The sequence below is a fragment of the Pseudophryne corroboree genome, chromosome 1 (genome assembly GCF_028390025.1).
Source record: "Pseudophryne corroboree isolate aPseCor3 chromosome 1, aPseCor3.hap2, whole genome shotgun sequence".
In the NCBI taxonomy this organism is placed as follows: Eukaryota; Metazoa; Chordata; class Amphibia; order Anura; family Myobatrachidae; genus Pseudophryne; species Pseudophryne corroboree.
In genome coordinates, this window is record NC_086444.1 from 500,775,431 (window position 1) to 500,794,007 (window position 18,577).

The window sequence follows — 18,577 nt, forward strand, 5'->3', positions numbered from 1 at the left end:
TTATAGAACAATAAACCTTTTAAGTTGTCTGAACAGAATATTTAAATGCATATACACTGCTCAAAAAAATAAAGGGAACACTAAAAGAACACATCCTAGATCTGAATGAATGAAATATTCTTATTAAATACTTTGTTCTTTACATAGTTGAATGTGCTGACAACAAAATCAGACAAAAATTATCAATGGAAATCAAATGTATTAACCCATGGAGGTCTGGATTTGGAGTCACACTCAAAATTAAAGTGGAAAAACACACTACAGGCTGATCCAACTTTGATGTAATGTCCTTAAAACAAGTCAAAATGAGGCTCAGTAGTGTGTGTGGCCTCCACGTGCCTGTATGACCTCCCTACAACGCCTGGGCATGCTCCTGATGAGGTGGCGGATGGTCTCCTGAGGGATCTCCTCCCAGACCTGGACTAAAGCATCCGCCAACTTCTGGACAGTCTGTGGTGCAACGTGAATGGTGGATGGAGCGAGACATGATGTCCCAGATGTGCTCAATTGGATTCAGGTCTGGGGAATGGGCGGGCCAGTCCATAGCATCAATGCCTTCGTCTTGCATGAACTGCTGACACACTCCAGCCACATGAGGTCTAGCATTGTCTTGCATTAGGAGGAACCCAGGGCCAACCGCACCAGCATATGGTCTCACAAGAGGTCTGAGGATCTCATCTCGGTACCTAATGGCAGTCATGCTACCTCTGGCGAGCACATGGATGGCTGTGCGGCCCCCCAAAGAAATGCCACCCCACACCATTACTGACCCACTGCCAAACCGGTCATGCTGGAGGATGTTGCAGGCAGCAGAACATTCTCCTTGGCGTCTCCAGACTCTGTCACGTCTGTCACATGTGCTCAGTGAGAACCTGCTTTCATCTGTGAAGATCACAGGGCTCCAGTGGCGAATTTGCCAATCTTGGTGTTCTCTGGCAAATGCCAAACGTCCTGCACAGTGTTGGGCTGTAAGCACAACCCCCACCTGTGGACGTCGGGCCCTCATACCACCCTCATGGAGTCTGTTTCTGATCGTTTGAGTACACACATGCACATTTGTGGCTTGCTGGAGGTCATTTTGCAGGGCTCTGGCAGTCCTCCTCCTGTTCCTCCTTGCACAGAGGCGGAGGTAGCGGTCCTGCTTCTGGGTTGTTGCCCTCCTACGGCCTCCTCCACGTCTCCTGATGTACTGGCTTGTCTCCTGGTAGCGCCTCCATGCTCTGGACACTACGCTGACAGACACAGCAAACCTTCTTGCCACAGCTCGCATTGATGTGCCATCCTGGATGAGCTGCACTACCTGAGCCACTTGTGTGGGTTGTAGACTCCGTCTCATGCGACCACTAGAGTGAAAGCACCGCCAGCTTTCAAAAGTGACCAAACCATCAGCCAGAAAGCATAGGAGCTGAGAAGTGGTCTGTGGTCACCACCTGCAGAACAACTCCTTTATTGGGGGTATCTTGCTAATTGCCTATAATTTCCACCTGTTGTCTATTCCATTTGCACAACAGCATGTGAAATTGATTGTCAATCAGTGTTGCTTCCTAAGTGGACAGTTTGATTTCACAGAAGTGTGATTGACTTGGAGTTACATTGTGTTGTTTAAGTGTTCCCTTTATTTTTTTGAGCAGTATATATTTACTAAACATGTAAACTTTGGAATGCAAACAGATACTCTGACAAATAATGTAATAAGTTCCCTCTTAACACACACTTTTTATTATATTATTTATTTATTTTATATATGGAGCTTTGTTTATTTTTTTAAGGGAATTACTACTTTTAAGGATATTCGACACACACACACACACACACACACACACACACACACACACACACACACACACACACACACACACACACACACACACACACACACACACACAATAATAATAATAATACAGGTTGAGTATCCCATATCCAAATATTCCGAAATACGTAATATTCCGAAATACTGACTTTTTTGAGTGAGAGTGAGATAGTGAAACCTTTGTTTTTTGATGGCTCAATGTACACAAACTTTGTTTAATACACAAAGTTATTAAAAATATTGTATTAAATGCCCTTCAGGCTGTGTATATAAGGTGTATGTGAAACATAAATGAATTGTGTGAATGTACACACACTTTGTTTAATGCACAAAGTTATAAAAATTATTGGCTAAAACTACCTTCAGGCTGTGTGTATAAGGTGTACATGTAACATAAATGCATTCTGTGCTTAGATTTAGGTCCCATCACCATGATATCTCATTATGGTATGCATTTATTCCAAAATACGGAAAAATCCCATATCCAAAATACCTCTGGTCCCAAGCATTTTGGATAAGGGATACTCAACCTGTAATACATTTTTAACTTAGCTAAAAAAACAAACTATGGGGGTTATTCAGGTTTGTTAGCAAACTAAAAAGCACACTAAAGGGCAAAACCATGTAGCACTGCAGGTGGGCAGTTGTAATATGTGCAGAGAGAGTTAGATTTGGGTGGGTTATATTCCTTCTGTGCAGGATAAATACTGTCTGCATTATTTTTACACTGCAATTTAGATTTCAGTTTGAACACACCCCACCCAAATCTAACTCCGTACAGTATCAGCAGCCTCTCTTCCCCGTGCTCCCTGCCCTGAGTGCCCCCTTTCCATGCCACCAGTAGAAGAGCCGGCCCTGTGGAAAGCCCAGCGCCATTGTCACTGGGGGGGAGGAGGATCCAGCAGCAACAGCCGAGGACCCAGCAGCAGCTGAAGTCCTGCCGCAAGCCAGTGACAGGAAGCAAAAGTGTGTGCTCCTGACCCTCCCAGTACTCTTGCATGGTGTCACCCAGCAGCTTGCTACCACCAGAAACTTTGCTTATCCTCCCCCTCCTCCTGTCTTTTTGTACAGTGCCCTGGCAGTGCCCCCTGTGTCATTTGTTATTTTGTGCCCCTTCTTCTATGTATTGCCCAGTGCTATGTGTTTCCCTGTGCATCCTGTGCTATGTATTACCTTGTGCCATGTATTGTTCCACTGTGCCATGTATTACCCTGTGCCCCCCTGTGCTATGTATTACCATGTGCCATCTTTGTCATGTGTTACCTTGTGTCCCTTTGTGCTATGTACTGTATTACCCTGTGCCATGTGTTGCCCCACTGTGTCATGTGTTACCCTTTGCCATGTTTTACCCTGTGCCCTCCTGTGCCATTTGTTACCATGTGCCCCCCTGTACTATGTATTACCCTATGCAATGTGTTACCATGTGTCTCCATGTGCCATGTGTTACCCTGTGCTATGCATTAACCTGCCCCCTGTGCCATCTGTTACCTTTTGCCCTCCTGTTCTGTTTATTGCCTTGTGCTATGTGTTACCCTGTGCCATCTGTTACATCTGTTACATTGTGCCCCACTGTGCCATGTGTTACCCTGTGCCACCCTGTGCTACGTATTATCCTGTGTCATGTGTTTCCTCACTGTGCCATGTGTTTTCCTGTGCCTCCTCTGTGCTATGTATTATCCTGTGCCTCCTCTGTGCTATGTATTATCCTGTGGTACACTGGAGGCAGTGTGATCTGTGAAGAGGGGGTCTGTGTGGAGACAGTGTGATCTGTGAAGAGGGGGTCTGTGGTGGAGGCAGTGTGATCTGTGAAGAGGGGGTCTGTGGTGGAGGCAGTGTGATCTGTGAAGAGGGGGTCTGTGGTGGAGGCAGTGTGATCTGTGAAGAGGGGGTCTGTGTGGAGGCAGTGTGATCTGTGAGGAGGGGGGCTGCGTGATCTGTGAGGAGGGGGATGTGTGGAGGCAGTGTGATCTGTGAAGAGGGGGTCTGTGTGGAGGCAGTGTGATCTGTGAGGAGGGGGGCTGCGTTATCTGTGAGGAGGGGGGATGTGTGGAGGCAGTGTGATCTGTGAGGAGGGCGGCCTGTGTGAAGGCAGTGTGATCTGTGAAGAGGGGGTCTGTGGTGGAGGCAGTGTAATCTGTGAAGAGGGGGTCTGTGTGGAGGCAGTGTGATCTGTGAAGAGGGGGTCTGTGTGGAGGCAGTGTGATCTGTGAAGAGGGGGTCTGTGTGGAGGCAGTGTGATGTGTGAAGAGGTGGGCTGTGTGGAGGCAGTGTGATTTGTGAAGAGGTGGACTGTGTGGAGGCAGTGTGATCTGTGAAGAGGGGGTCTGTGTGGAGGCAGTGTGATCTGTGAGGAGGGGGGCTGTGTGGAGGCAGTGTGATCTGTGAAGAAGGGGGCTGTGTGGAAGCAGTGTGATCTGTGAAGAGGGGGGCTGTGTGGAGGCAGTGTGATCTGTGAGGAGGGGGGCTGTGTGGAGGCAGTGTGATCTGTGAAGAAGGGGGCTGTGTGGAGGCAGTGTGATTTGTGAGGAGGGGTGCTGTGTGGAGGCAGTGTGATCTGTGAGGAGGGGTGCTGTGTGGAGGCAGTGTGATCTGTGAAGAGGGGGTCTGTGGTGGAGGCAGTGTGATCTGTGAAGAGGGGGTCTGTGTGGAGGCAGTGTGATCTGTGAAGAGGGGGGCTGTGTGGAGGCAGTGTGATCTGTGAAGAGGGGGTCTGTGTGGAGGCAGTGTGATTTGTGAGGAGGGGGGCTGTGTGGAGGCAGTGTGATCTGTGAAGAGGGGGGCTGTGTGGAGGCAGTGTGATCTGTGAAGAGGGGGGCTGTGTGGAGGCAGTGTGATCTGTGAAGAGGGGGTCTGTGGTGGAGGCAGTGTGATCTGTGAAGAGGGGGTCTGTGTGGAGGCAGTGTGATCTGTGAAGAGGGGGGCTGTGTGGAGGCAGTGTGATCTGTGAAGAGGGGGGCTGTGGTGGAGGCAGTGTGATCTGTGAAGAGGGGGTCTGTGTGGAGACAGTGTGATTTGTGAGGAGGGGGGCTGTGTGGAGGCAGTGTGATCTGTGAAGAGGGGGGCTGTGTGGAGGCAGTGTGATCTATGAAGAGGGGGTCTGTGGTGGAGGCAGTGTGATCTGTGAAGAGGGGGTCTGTGTGGAGGCAGTGTGATTTGTGAGGAGGGGGGCTGTGTGGAGGCAGTGTGATCTGTGAGGAGGGGGTCTGTGTGGAGGCAGTGTGATCTGTGAAGAAGGGGGCTGTGTGGAGGCAGTGTGATCTGTGAAGAGGGGGTCTGTGGTGGAGGCAGTGTGATCTGTGAAGAGGGTGTCTGTGTGGAAGCAGTGTGATCTGTGAAGAGGGGGGCTGTGTGGAGGCAGTGTGATCTGTGAAGAGGGGGGCTGTGTGGAGGCAGTGTGATCTGTGAAGAGGGGGTCTGTGGTGGAGGCAGTGTGATCTGTGAAGAGGGGGTCTGTGTGGAGGCAGTGTGATCTGTGAAGAGGGGGGCTGTGTGTAGGCAGTGTGATCTGTGAAGAGGGGGTCTGTGTGGAGGCAGTGTGATCTGTGAAGAGGGGGTCTGTGTGGAGGCAGTGTGATCTGTGAAGAAGGGCGCTGTGTGGAGGCAGTGTGATCTGTGAAGAGCGGGGCTGTGTGGAGGCAGTGTGATCTGTGAGGAGGGGGGCTGTGTGGAGGCAGTGTGATCTGTGAAGAAGGGGGCTGTGTGGAGGCAGTGTGATCTGTGAAGAGGGGTTCTGTGTGGAGGCAGTGTGAATTGTGAGGAGGGGTGCTGTGTGGAGGCAGTGTGATCTGTGAAGAGGGGGTCTGTGGTGGAGGCAGTGTGATCTGTGAAGAGGGTGTCTGTGTGGAAGCAGTGTGATCTGTGAAGAGGGGGGCTGTGTGGAGGCAGTGTGATCTGTGAAGAGGGGGGCTGTGTGGAGGCAGTGTGATCTGTGAAGAGGGGGTCTGTGGTGGAGGCAGTGTGATCTGTGAAGAGGGGGTCTGTGTGGAGGCAGTGTGATCTGTGAAAAGGGGGGCTGTGTGTAGGCAGTGTGATCTGTGAAGAGGGGGTCTGTGTGGAGGCAGTGTGATCTGTGAAGAGGGGGGCTGTGTGGAGGCAGTGTGATTTGTGAGGAGGGGTGCTGTGTGGAGGCAGTGTGATCTGTGAGGAGGGGTGCTGTGTGGAGGCAGTGTGATCTGTGAGGAGGGGGGCTGTGTGGAGGCAGTGTGATCTGTGAGGAGGGGGGCTGTGTGGAGGCAGTGTGATCTGTGAAGAAGGGGGCTGTGTGGAGGCAGTGTGATCTGTGAAGAGGGGTTCTGTGTGGAGGCAGTGTGAATTGTGAGGAGGGGTGCTGTGTGGAGGCAGTGTGATCTGTGAAGAGGGGGTCTGTGGTGGAGGCAGTGTGATCTGTGAAGAGGGTGTCTGTGTGGAAGCAGTGTGATCTGTGAAGAGGGGGGCTGTGTGGAGGCAGTGTGATCTGTGAAGAGGGGGGCTGTGTGGAGGCAGTGTGATCTGTGAAGAGGGGGTCTGTGGTGGAGGCAGTGTGATCTGTGAAGAGGGGGTCTGTGTGGAGGCAGTGTGATCTGTGAAAAGGGGGGCTGTGTGTAGGCAGTGTGATCTGTGAAGAGGGGGTCTGTGTGGAGGCAGTGTGATCTGTGAAGAGGGGGGCTGTGTGGAGGCAGTGTGATTTGTGAGGAGGGGTGCTGTGTGGAGGCAGTGTGATCTGTGAGGAGGGGGGCTGTGTGGAGGCAGTGTGATCTGTGAAGAGGGGGTCTGTGGTGGAGGCAGTGTGATCTGTGAAGAGGGGGTCTGTGTGGAGGCAGTATGATCTGTGAAGAGGGGGGCTGTGTGGAGGCAGTGTGATCTGTGAAGAGGGGGGCTGTGGTGGAGGCAGTGTGATCTGTGAAGAGGGGGTCTGTGTGGAGGCAGTGTGATTTGTGAGGAGGGGGGCTGTGTGGAGGCAGTGTGATCTGTGAAGAGGGGGGCTGTGTGGAGGCAGTGTGATCTGTGAAGAGGGGGTCTGTGGTGGAGGCAGTGTGATCTGTGAAGAGGGGGTCTGTGTGGAGGCAGTGTGATTTGTGAGGAGGGGGGCTCTGTGGAGGCAGTGTGATCTGTGAGGAGGGGGTCTGTGTGGAGGCAGTGTGATCTGTGAAGAAGGGGGCTGTGTGGAGGCAGTGTGATCTGTGAAGAGGGGGTCTGTGGTGGAGGCAGTGTGATCTGTGAAGAGGGGGTCTGTGTGGAGGCAGTGTGATCTGTGAAGAGGGGGGCTGTGTGGAGGCAGTGGGATCTGTGAAGAGGGGGTCTGTGTGGAGGCAGTGTGATCTGTGAAGAGGGGGGCTGTGTGGAGGCAGTGTGATCTGTGAAGAGGGGGTCTGTGGTGGAGGCAGTGTGATCTGTGAAGAGGGGGTCTGTGTGGAGGTAGTGTGATTTGTGAGGAGGGGGGCTGTGTGGAGGCAGTGTGATCTGTGAAGAGGGGGTCTGTGGTGGAGGCAGTGTGATCTGTGAAGAGGGGGTCTGTGTGGAGGCAGTGTGATTTGTGAGGAGGGGGGCTGTGTGGAGGCAGTGTGATCTGTGAAGAGGGGGGCTGTGTGGAGGCAGTGTGATCTGTGAAGAGGGGGTCTGTGGTGGAGGCAGTGTGATCTGTGAAGAGGGGGTCTGTGTGGAGGCAGGGTGATTTGTGAGGAGGGGGGCTGTTTGGAGGCAGTGTGATCTGTGAAGAAGGGGGCTGTGTGGAGGCAGTGTGATCTGTGAAGAGGGGGTCTGTGTGGAGGCAGTGTGATTTGTGAGGAGGGGGGCTGTGTGGAGGCAGTGTGATCTGTGAAGAGGGGGGCTGTGTCGAGGCAGTGTGATCTGTGAAGAGGGGGTCTGTGGTGGAGGCAGTGTGATCTGTGAAGAGGGGGTCTGTGTGGAGGCAGTGTGATTTGTGAGGAGGGGGGCTGTGTGGAGGCAGTGTGATCTGTGAAGAGGAGGGCTGTGTGGAGGCAGTGTGATCTGTGAAGAGGGGGTCTGTGGTGGAGGCAGTGTGATCTGTGAAGAGGGGGTCTGTGTGGAGGCAGTGTGAATTGTGAGGAGGGGGGCTGTGTGGAGGCAGTGTGATCTGTGAAGAGGGGGGCTGTGTGGAGGCAGTGTGATCTGTGAGGAGGGAGGGCTGTGTGGAGGCAGTGTGATCTGTGAGGAGGGGGTCTGTGTGGAGGCAGTGTGATCTGTGAAGAGGGGGTTTGTGTGGAGGCAGTGTGATTGTGAAGAGGGGGTCTATCTGGAGGCAGTCTGATCTGTTAGGAGGGGGGCTGTGTGGAGGCAGTGTGATTTGTGAAGAGGTGGGCTGTGTGGAGGCAGTGTGATCTGTGAAGAGGGGGGCTGTGTGGAGGCAGTGTGATCTGTGAGGAGGGGGCTGTGTGGAGGCAGTGTGATCTGTGAGGAGCAGGCTGTGTTGAGGCAGTGTGATCTGTGAGGAGGGGTGCTGTGTGGAGGCAGTGTGATCTGTGAGGAGGGGGCTGTGAGGAGGCAGTGTGATCTGGGAGGAGGGGGGCTGTGTGGAGGCAGTGTGACCTGCGAGTTGGGGGGCTGTGTGGAGGCAGTGTGATCTGTGAGGAGGGGGCTGTATGGAGGCAGCATGATCTATGAGGAGGGGGTCTGTATGAAGGCAGTATGATCTGGGAGGAGGGGGGCTGAACTGGGAGGAGGTGGGCTGGGTGGAGGCAGCGTGATCTATGAGGAGGGGGCTGTGTGTAGGCAGTGCGATCTGTGAGGGGGACTGTGTGGAGGCAGTGTGATCTATAAGAGTCATGTAATGTCATCTCAGGACTGTCCCCCTATAAGGCTGTGATTGCAGCCTATTGCTGTGCTGCTTGCAGAGGGGATGGGCTGTATATGGGTGGTATATACAGTAAATCTGCCTCTGATACTAGCCAGTGCCTCCGCAGCAATTGACCTCACCGCACGTCACTGAGAATCTATGTTTTCTCTGACGTCCTAGTGGATGCTGGGAACTCCGTAAGGACCATGGGGAATAGACGGGCTCCGCAGGAGACTGGGCACTCTTAAAGAAAGATTAGGTACTATCTGGTGTGCACTGGCTCCTCCCTCTATGCCCCTCCTCCAGTTAGAATCTGTGCCCGGCCAGAGCTGGGTGCTCCTAGTGGGCTCTCTGGAGCTTGCTAGAAAGAAAGTATTTGTTAGGTTTTTTATTTTCAGTGAGATCTGCTGGCAACAGACTCACTGCTTCGTGGGACTGAGGGGAGAGAAGCAAACCTACCTGCTTGCAGCTAGCTTGTGCTTCTTAGGCTACTGGACACCATTAGCTCCAGAGGGTTCGAACACAGGGCCTAACCTCTATCGTCCGTTCCCGGAGCCGCACCGCCGTCCCCCTCGCAGAGCCAGAAGACAGAAGAAGGAGATAAAATCGGCGGCAGAAGACTCCGGTCTTCATTAAGGTAGCGCACAGCACTGCAGCTGTGCGCCATTGCTCCCACTGCACACCACACACTCCGGTCACTGTAGGGTGCAGGGCGCTGGGGGGGGCGCCCTGGGCAGCAATAAGATTACCTTTTGGCACATTATGCACATAATACAGTCTGGAAAACTGTATATGTGCAAAAAACCCCGCCATTTAGATATACAAAACGCAGGAGAAGCCCGCCGCTGAGGGGGCGGGGCCTTCTTCCTCAGCACACCAGCGCCATTTTCTCTTCACAGCTCCGCTGGAAGGACGCTCCCCAAGCTCTCCCCTGCAGTATCCAGTACAAGTAGGGTAAAAAAGAGAGGGGGGGCACATAAATTTAGGCGCAAATAAGATATAAGCAGCTATTGGGAAAAATCACTCTGTATAGTGTAAATCCCTGTGTTATATAGCGCTGTGGTGTGTGCTGGCATACTCTCTCTCTGTCTCCCCAAAGGACTTTGTGGGGTGCTGTCCTCAGTCAGAGCATTCCCTGTGTGTGTGCGGTGTGTCGGTATGGCTGTGTTGACATGTTTGATGAGGAGGGTTACGTGGAGGCGGAGCAAGGGCAGATAAGTGTGGTGTCGCCCCCGACGGGGCCGACACCGGATTGGATGGATATGTGGAAGGTTTTAACCGACAGTTTCAACTCCTTACATAAAAGGTTCGATGACGCAGCAGCCTTGGGACAGCCGGGATCTCAGCCCGCGCCTGCCCAGGCGTCTCAGAGGCCATCAGGGGTTTATAAACGCCCGCTAGCTCAGATGGCAGACACAGATGTCGACACGGAGTCTGACTCCAGTGTAGATGAGGATGAGACAAATGCACAATCTACAAAAGCCATCCGATGCATGATTACTGCAATGAAAAATGTATTGCACATTTCTGATATTGACCCGGTTACCACCAAGAAGGGTATTATGTTTGGGGAGAAAAAGCAGCCAGTGACTTTTCCCCCATCTGATGAATTAAATGAATTGTGTGAGGAAGCGTGGAGTTCCCCCGATAAGAAACTAGTGATTTCTAAGAGGTTACTGATGGCGTACCCTTTCCCGCCAACGGACAGGTTACGTTGGGAAACACCCCCTAGGGTGGACAAGGCGCTCACACGCTTATCAAAAAAGGTGGCACTGCCGTCTCAGGATACGGCCGCCTTAATGGAGCCTGCGGATAGAAAGCAGGAAGCTATCCTGAAGTCTGTGTATACACACTCAGGTACTATACTGAGACCTGCTATTGCTTCAGCATGGATGTGTAGTGCTGCAGCCGCATGGTCTGATTCCCTGTCAGACAACATTGATTCCCTCGACAGGGATACTATTTTGCTAACCATAGATCATATAAAAGACGTTGTCTTATATATGCGGGATGCACAGAGGGACATTTGCCTGCTGGCATCTAGAATTAATGCAATGTCCATTTCTGCCAGGAGAGTATTATGGACTCGGCAGTGGACAGGTGATGCTGATTCTAAAAGACACATGGAGGTTTTGTCTTATAAGGGTGAGGAATTGTTTGGGGACGGTCTCTCGGACCTCGTATCCACGGCAACAGCCGGGAAGTCTACTTTTTTACCTCAGGTTCCCTCACAGCCTAAGAAAGCACCGTATTATCATGTACAGTCCTTTCGGCCTCAGAAAGGCAAGCGGATCAGAGGCGCATCCTTTCTGCCCAGAGGCAGGGGTAGAGGAAAAAAGCTGCACCAGGCAGCCAGTTCCCAGGAACAAAAATCCTCCCCCGCTTCCTCTAAGTCCACCGCATGACGCTGGGGCTCCACAGGCGGAGCCAGGTGCGGTGGGGGCGCGTCTCCGAAACTTCAGCAACCAGTGGTTCGCTCACAAGTGGATCTTTGGGCTGTACAAATTGTATCTCAGGGATACAAGCTGGAGTTCGAGGCGACTCCCCCTCGCCGTTACCTCAAATCAGCCTTGCCAGCTGCTCCCAGGGAAAGGGAGGTAGTACTGGCGGCAATTCACAAGCTGTACCTCCAGCAGGTGATAATCAAGGTTCCCCTCCTTCAACAGGGACGGGGTTACTATTCCACAATGTTTGTGGTACCGAAACCAGACGGTTCGGTGAGACCCATTCTGAATTTAAAATCCTTGAACACTTATATAAGGAAGTTTAAGTTCAAAATGGAATCGCTCAGGGCGGTTATTGCAAGCCTGGAAGAGGGGGATTTTATGGTGTTGCTGGACATCAAGGATGCTTACTTGCATGTCCCCGTTTACCCACCTCACCAGGAGTACCTCAGGTTTGTGGTACAGGATTATTATTACCAATTCCAGACGTTGCCAAGGTAATGGCCGAAATGATGATACTCCTTCGGAAAAAGGGAGTTATAATTATCCCGTACTTTGACGATCTCCTTATAAAGGCGAGGTCCAGAGAGCAGTTGTTAGTCAGCGTAGCACCCTCTCAGGAAGTGTTGCTACAGCACGGCTGGATTCTGAATATCCCAAAGTCGCAGCTGATTCCTGCGACGCGTCTGCTCTTCCTGGGCATGATTCTGGACACAGAACAGAAGAAGGTGTTTCTCCCTGTGGAGAAGGCCCAGGAATTGTCATCTCTGGTCAGGGACCTCCTGAAACCAAAACAGGTGTCTGTGCATCACTGCACGCGAGTCCTGGGAAAGATGGTGGCTTCTTACGAAGCAATTCCCTTAGGCAGGTTCCATGCAAGGATCTTTCAGTGGGATCTGTTGGACAAATGGTCCGGATCGCATCTTCATATGCATCGGTTGATCACCCTGTCCCCCAGGGCCAGGGTGTCTCTGCTGTGGTGGCTGCAGAGTGCTCATCTTCTCGAGGGCCGCAGATTCGGCATACAGGACTGGATCCTGGTGACCACGGACGCAAGCCTCCGAGGATGGGGGGCAGTCACTCAGGGAAGGAACTTCCAAGGACAGTGGTCAAGTCAGGAGACTTCCCTACATATAAATATACTGGAACTAAGGGCCATTTACAACACCCTGAGTCAAGCAGAGCCCCTGCTTCTAAACCAACCAGTGCTGATTCAATCAGACAACATCACGGCGGTCGCCCATGTAAACCGCCAGGGCGGCACAAGAAGCAGGATGGCGATGGCAGAAGCCACAAGGATTCTCCGATGGGCGGAAAATCACATGCTAGCACTGTCAGCAGTGTTCATTCCGGGAATGGACAACTGGGAAGCAGACTTCCTCAGCAGGCACGACCTCCACCCGGGAGAGTGGGGACTTCATCCAGAAGTCTTCACGCAGATTGTGAACCGTTGGGAACGGCCACAGGTGGACATGATGGCGTCCCGCCTCAACAAAAAGATAAAAAAATATTGCGCCAGGTCAAGGGACCCTCAGGCGATAGCTGTGGACGCACTAGTGACACCGTGGGTGTACCAGTCGGTCTATGTGTTCCCTCCTCTTCCTCTCATACCCAAGGTACTGAGGATAGTAAGTAAGAGAGGAGTAAGAACTATACTCATCGTTCCGTATTGGCCAAGAAGAACTTGGTACCCAGAACTACAAGAAATGATCTCAGAGGACCCATGGCCTCTGCCTCTCAGACAGGACCTGTTACAGCAGGGGCCGTGTCTGTTCCAAGACTTACCGCGGCTGCGTTTGACGGCATGGCGCTTGAACGCCGGATCCTAACGGAAAAGGGCATTCCAGATGAAGTGATTCCTACGCTGATAAAGGCTAGGAAAGACGTGACAGCACAACATTATCACCGTATATGGCGAATATATGTTGCTTGGTGTGAGGCCAGGAAGGCCCCTACAGAGGAATTCCAGCTGGGTCGATTCCTGCACTTCCTACAGTCAGGAGTGACTATGAGCCTAAAATTAGGTTCCATAAAGGTCCAGATTTCGGCCCTATCTATTTTCTTTCAAAAAGAACTGGCTTCACTGCCTGAAGTTCAGACGTTTGTTAAGGGAGTGCTGCATATTCAGCCCCCTTTTGTGCCTCCAGTGGCACCTTGGGATCTTAACGATTTCCTAAAATCCCACTGGTTTTAGCCACTTAAGACCGTGGAGCTAAAATATCTCACGTGGAAAGTGGTCATGCTTTTGGCCTTGGCTTCGGCTAGGCATGTGTCAGAGTTGGCGGCTTTGTCATGTAAAAGCCCTTATCTGATCTTCCATATGGACAGGGCAGAATTGAGGACTCGTCCCCAATTTCTCCCTAAGGTGGTATCAGCGTTTCATTTGAACCAACCTATTGTGGTGCCTGCGGCTACTCGGGACTTGGAGGACTCCAAGTTACTGGATGTAGTCAGGGCTTTGAAAATCTATGTAGCCAGGACGGCTAGAGTCAGGAAAACTGACTCGCTGTTTATCCTGCATGCACCCAACAAGCTGGGTGCTCCTGCTTCAAAGCAAACTATTGCGCGCTGTATCTGTAACACGATTCAGCAAGCTCATTCTGCGGCAGGATTGCCGCATCCAAAATCGGTAAAAGCCCATTCCACAAGGAAGGTGGGCTCTTCTTGGGCGGCTGCCCGAGGGGTCTCGGCTTTACAACTTTGCCGAGCTGCTACTTGGTCGGGTTCAAACACATTTGCTAAATTCTACAAGTTTGGTACCCTGGCTGAGGAGGACCTTGCCTTTGCTCATTCGGTGCTGCACAGTCATCTGCACTCTCCCGCCCGTTTGGGAGCTTTGGTATAATCCCCATGGTCCTTACGGAGTTCCCAGCATCCACTAGGACGTCAGAGAAAATAAGAATTTTCTCACCGGTAATTCTATTTCTCGTAGTCCGTAGTGGATGCTGGGCGCCCGTCCCAAGTGCGGACTCTCTGCAATACATGTATATAGTTATTGCTTAACTAAAGGGTTATTGTTATGAGCCATCTGTTACTGAGGCTCAGTTGTTGTTCATACTGTTAACTGGGTATGGTTATCACAAGTTGTACAGTGTGATTGGTGTGGCTGGTATGAGTCTTACCCTGGATTCCAAATCCTTTCCTTGTTGTGTCAGCTCTTCCGGGCACAATTTCCTTAACTGAGGTCTGGAGGAGGGGCATAGAGGGAGGAGCCAGTGCACACCAGATAGTACCTAATCTTTCTTTTAGAGTGCCCAGTCTCCTGCGGAGCCCGTCTATTCCCCATGGTCCTTATGGAGTTCCCAGCATCCACTACGGACTACGAGAAATAGAATTACCGGTGAGTAAATTCTTATTATCCATGCTACAGACTACATTCATCAGAGTAAGATCTCCGAGTCCATGCATCCTTTACTTGGGTTGGTGATATCCAGAATGCTGCATAGAACCACTGAAAACATTTAATTCAATGAACTTCCTCAGGGATACATACAGGGTGGCCATAATTAAACTTCCCCTATTCAGAGCCATCTCTTGCTTGAGCTGTCAATGAGAATGTCGCCAAATTTGGCAGGGAGAATAATTATAACACAGGAAGCAGGATTCCACGTCAAACATTTTTAGTGCAAAAGTTTGCTGATAGGGGGAATATGGTGCCCTATGATGTGAAGACAGAGTGCATTTTATAAGAGAAAGGGGCCTGCATGCCATCTCAGTGCATAGCCCCCCTTGTGCCAGCACATCCGCTGTGGAGGCTCTGGCAGTGTTCCAGAGTCTACTGTGGATTTGCATATCTGTAGTATAATGGCGCCATATTTCTGGTGATTTTTTCAATGGTTGCATCCATTATAGATATGCATATTATGGCAGGGACAGCATGATTCCACATGAGGGTAATGTGGAACGGCAGGCTTTTACAGGACTGGAACAGCAGCAACAGGTTTGATAGAATCCAGTCCGGGTTTTAGCTGAGTCTGTGGTAAGCCGCAGCTGGACTAATCACTTCACCTTGTCTGCTGTCTTTTAAAAAAAAAAAATCTGCAGCAGGGTACACAGGTTTCCACAGGGAAACATCGGGGTGTAGGGTGGATCTGGATCCAGATGTACCAACAAGCAACACTTTAGCTGTCCCAGGATGCATAGGGGCCTCCTCTATAACCCCGCCTCCAGACACTGTTAGCTCAGTTTTGAAGTTGGTACCTGCAGCAGCAGGTCACTATACAGAAGCTTTTAACTTTAGACAGAAATGTGACGTTTTTCTCTGGGCTGACAGTACTGCAAGTCAGATTGACATCTGTGCTGCAGCTCCATCACCTCCCCAGTGGCGCTGCATACTCCCGCTGGCCTGGTTCCTGTGTACTTGCAGCGGAGACATGCGCCGATGTAGGCACAGTCCCGATCCGTCCTCCAGGATCGCGTGGCTGCTATTGGGAGGCAGATAAGAGGGTCTCCTTGCGGGACCCGCGACTAAATCGCGTTCTGTCCTTGGCCTAGGGAGACTGGCCACAGCGCTGGCATAGACACTGTCATTGGGCAGGGATCCCGCTAGACCACCAGGGCAATAGGAGCATAGGTCGGGTGTACTAACACCCTATTTAATAAGGATCTATAGTACCTGGGGTGCAAGATTTGCATAGGGGAGAAGGCTCTTGACCTGTAGCCCCTTCTCCGGCCCAGGGCGCCATCTCCTGCAGATTTTCCACGCTGGAGCTGCGTCACTATCCCTCATTCCCTCCTATGGAAAGCTGCCTGTACACAGCGTCATGCATTTACATTACACTTAAGTATCCTGCCTGTCTTTGAGACAGCGTCTGTTGAGAAATTGTGTACATATTATAGATTATATTGTACCGAGTAGTCTGCAGTGTCTAACCAAAAGGGCAGCAAATCAGCGGAAGCTCCTGCATCATGCAGAGCATGCTCCGAGGATTTATCAGAGGAGTAATTATTACATGTTGGTCTCTGTACTGCTTGTCATGCGCCTTCCAGTCAGTCCGCAACCCCTGCTACTAGTCAGGAGCCACCATGGGCAACATTTACTGCCCTGCTGGGCACTCTGGTGGAATGCCTTGTGCCCCCTGTGGGGCCGCCTGTAGCATTACCCCAACAAATTGTCCCCATGGTAAACCCGCCTTGGGCGGAAAATTTGTCTAACCAACTGCAACAACTAAATCAGTCTCTGGTTAGACAGAAAACTGCCTCGGGTCACACACGTGTCCCTGGTTCATCTAAGCGGGCTGCTTCCTCCTCTCAGTCTACAAACCTCTCTGAGGTCTCCTCTGACGAAGAGAGGGAGTATACGGTCCTGTCTGACACTGACTCCTGTGTTTCAGACGAGGACGCTCCCTTAATGGTAGATGTCCCTGCCCTAAAAATTGCTATTAATCATATTCTCCAAATCACTGTAGAGGAGGATTTCACCCCAGTGGCAAAGAAAACTGACAGTTTAAACAGCAGAAAGTGGTTAAAACTGTTTTACCCAATCTGATCATTTAGTAGACATCAGACGGGAACCCTGGTCTTAGACCAGGGCAGAAATTCCCTGTACCTAAAAGGGCTTTAGCTTGTTATCCTCTCCCTGCAGAGCTATGTACCAAATGGGAGACTCCACAGGAGCTGTTTATAGATCCACTATAGCTGCCTCTTGGGCCGCAAAATGTATTGAGCGTGGGTTCAGGCGCTAGAGGAGGAGCTACCTGAGGATATCTCATATTACTACCGCTTCTTATTATATCCAAGAAGCATCCTCCTTGGCATGATGGTGTCTTCCTTCGACATGATAGAGTACGCTCAGTTTCATAACCGCCATCTACAATGGTTGACTCTTTGCAAGTGGGATGGATTACCTCATCGGATCAAATGATCTCTTTGACTCCGGAGGTTCATCTGTCACTGACCTGGTGGCTCCAGGACCAGCAATTGAACAGGGGCTGTCCCTTCTGGATCCCAGACTGGGTCCTACTGACAACAGACGCCAGTCTTCGGGGTTAGAGAGCGGTGTTGGAGCAACACTCGTTGGACCAGGGAAGAATCTCTTCTTCCGATCAATATTCTGGAGCTGAGAGCAGTGTTCAATGCACTGATTAGCCCTGCATCTGGTATGAAACAGGCCTGTTCAAGTACAGTCAGACAATGCCACAACAGTGGATTACATAAACCATCAAGGCGGCACTCGAAGCCGCAGGGCAATGTTGGAAGTGTCCAAAATCCTATGTTGGGCGGAACGCCATCTACAAGCCATATCGGCAGTGTTTATTCCAGGCATCCAAAACTGGGAAGTGGACTTCCTCAGTCACCAGGACGTTCACTCCGGAGAGTGGGGTCTTCATCCCGAAGTTTTCCAACTCGTGATGGACAGAGGGGGTCTACCAGACGTGGACCTCATGGTGTCTCGACACAACCACAAGGTTCCATTCTTTGGACCACGAACCAGGGATCCTCAGGTGGCGTTTGTGGACGCATTGGCAGTTCCATGGAACTTTCAGCTGCCTTACATATTCTCTCCGGTGTCACTCCTGCCCAGGGTACTTTGGAAGTTCAAGCATGAAGGAAGAATACTGATTCTCGTTGCTCCAGCATGGCCCAGATGGCATTGGTTCTCCGACCTGCAGGGTCTCTCGACCGAGTGTCCCCTTCTACTTCCTCAGCGTCAAGACCTCCTAATACAGAGCCCATGCCTCTACCCGGACCTGGCCAGACTGGCTTTGATGGCATTGCTCTTGACGCATCACTCCTGAGGTCCAAAGGGTTCTCTGAAGCTGGTATTCAGACTATGCTAAAGGCCCGCAATCCGGCCTCTGCACGGATTTACTACAGAGTGTGGCCTTCTTACATCACCTGGTGTGCTGATAAGAAGATTCAGGAATTCCAGAATTCTGGCTTTTCTACAAAGAGGCTTGGACTTGGGTCTTCGCCTTGCCTCCCTCAAGGTTTTCATATCTGCATTGTCTGTGTGGTTTCAGCACAAGATTGCCTCTATAACCAATGTACATACGTTCATTCAGGGTGTTCTACGTATTTAGCCTCCCTATGTCCCCCCAGTGGCTCCATTGGACCTGTCCAATGTATTGAAAGCCCTTCAAGAGTCTCCCTTCGAACCTCTCCATGTCTATGTGGACAGGACCACCTCTTTTAGACTGTCAGATACCTTATTTGTTCTGTTTGGATTCCACAAATGTGACTGGCCTGCGAATAAGCAAGCATTGGCCAGATGGATTAGAATGGTGATTGCACATGTTTACGCACAGGCTGGTCTTTCAGCTCCTGCTGCGATTAAAGCCCATTCTACCCGGTCTGTTGGACCTTCTTGGGCGACCTGCCGTGGCGTGTCCGCTGAACAGTTGTGCAAGGCTGCTACGTTATACTCAGTGAACACTTTTCTTAGGTTCTATGCCTTTGATATCTTCACCTCCCAGGATGCTTCCTTTGGACGCTGGATTCTTACATCAGCTAAGTTCCCTTGAGGAACTACTTTAGGACATCCCTAATGTTTCCCTGTGTAAACCAATGTTCCCTGCTGCAGAAAAGGAGTGTTATGGTAGACTTACCATT

At 51.4% G+C, this 18,577-nt stretch overlaps 1 protein-coding gene across 3 annotated transcripts in view; it reads left to right on the forward strand.

The window, feature by feature from the left end:
• The window catches only part of TRPM6 (transient receptor potential cation channel subfamily M member 6), a 527,875-nt gene that overhangs the window by 187,467 nt on the left and 321,831 nt on the right, over window positions 1–18,577 (forward strand). The window lies entirely within an intron of this gene.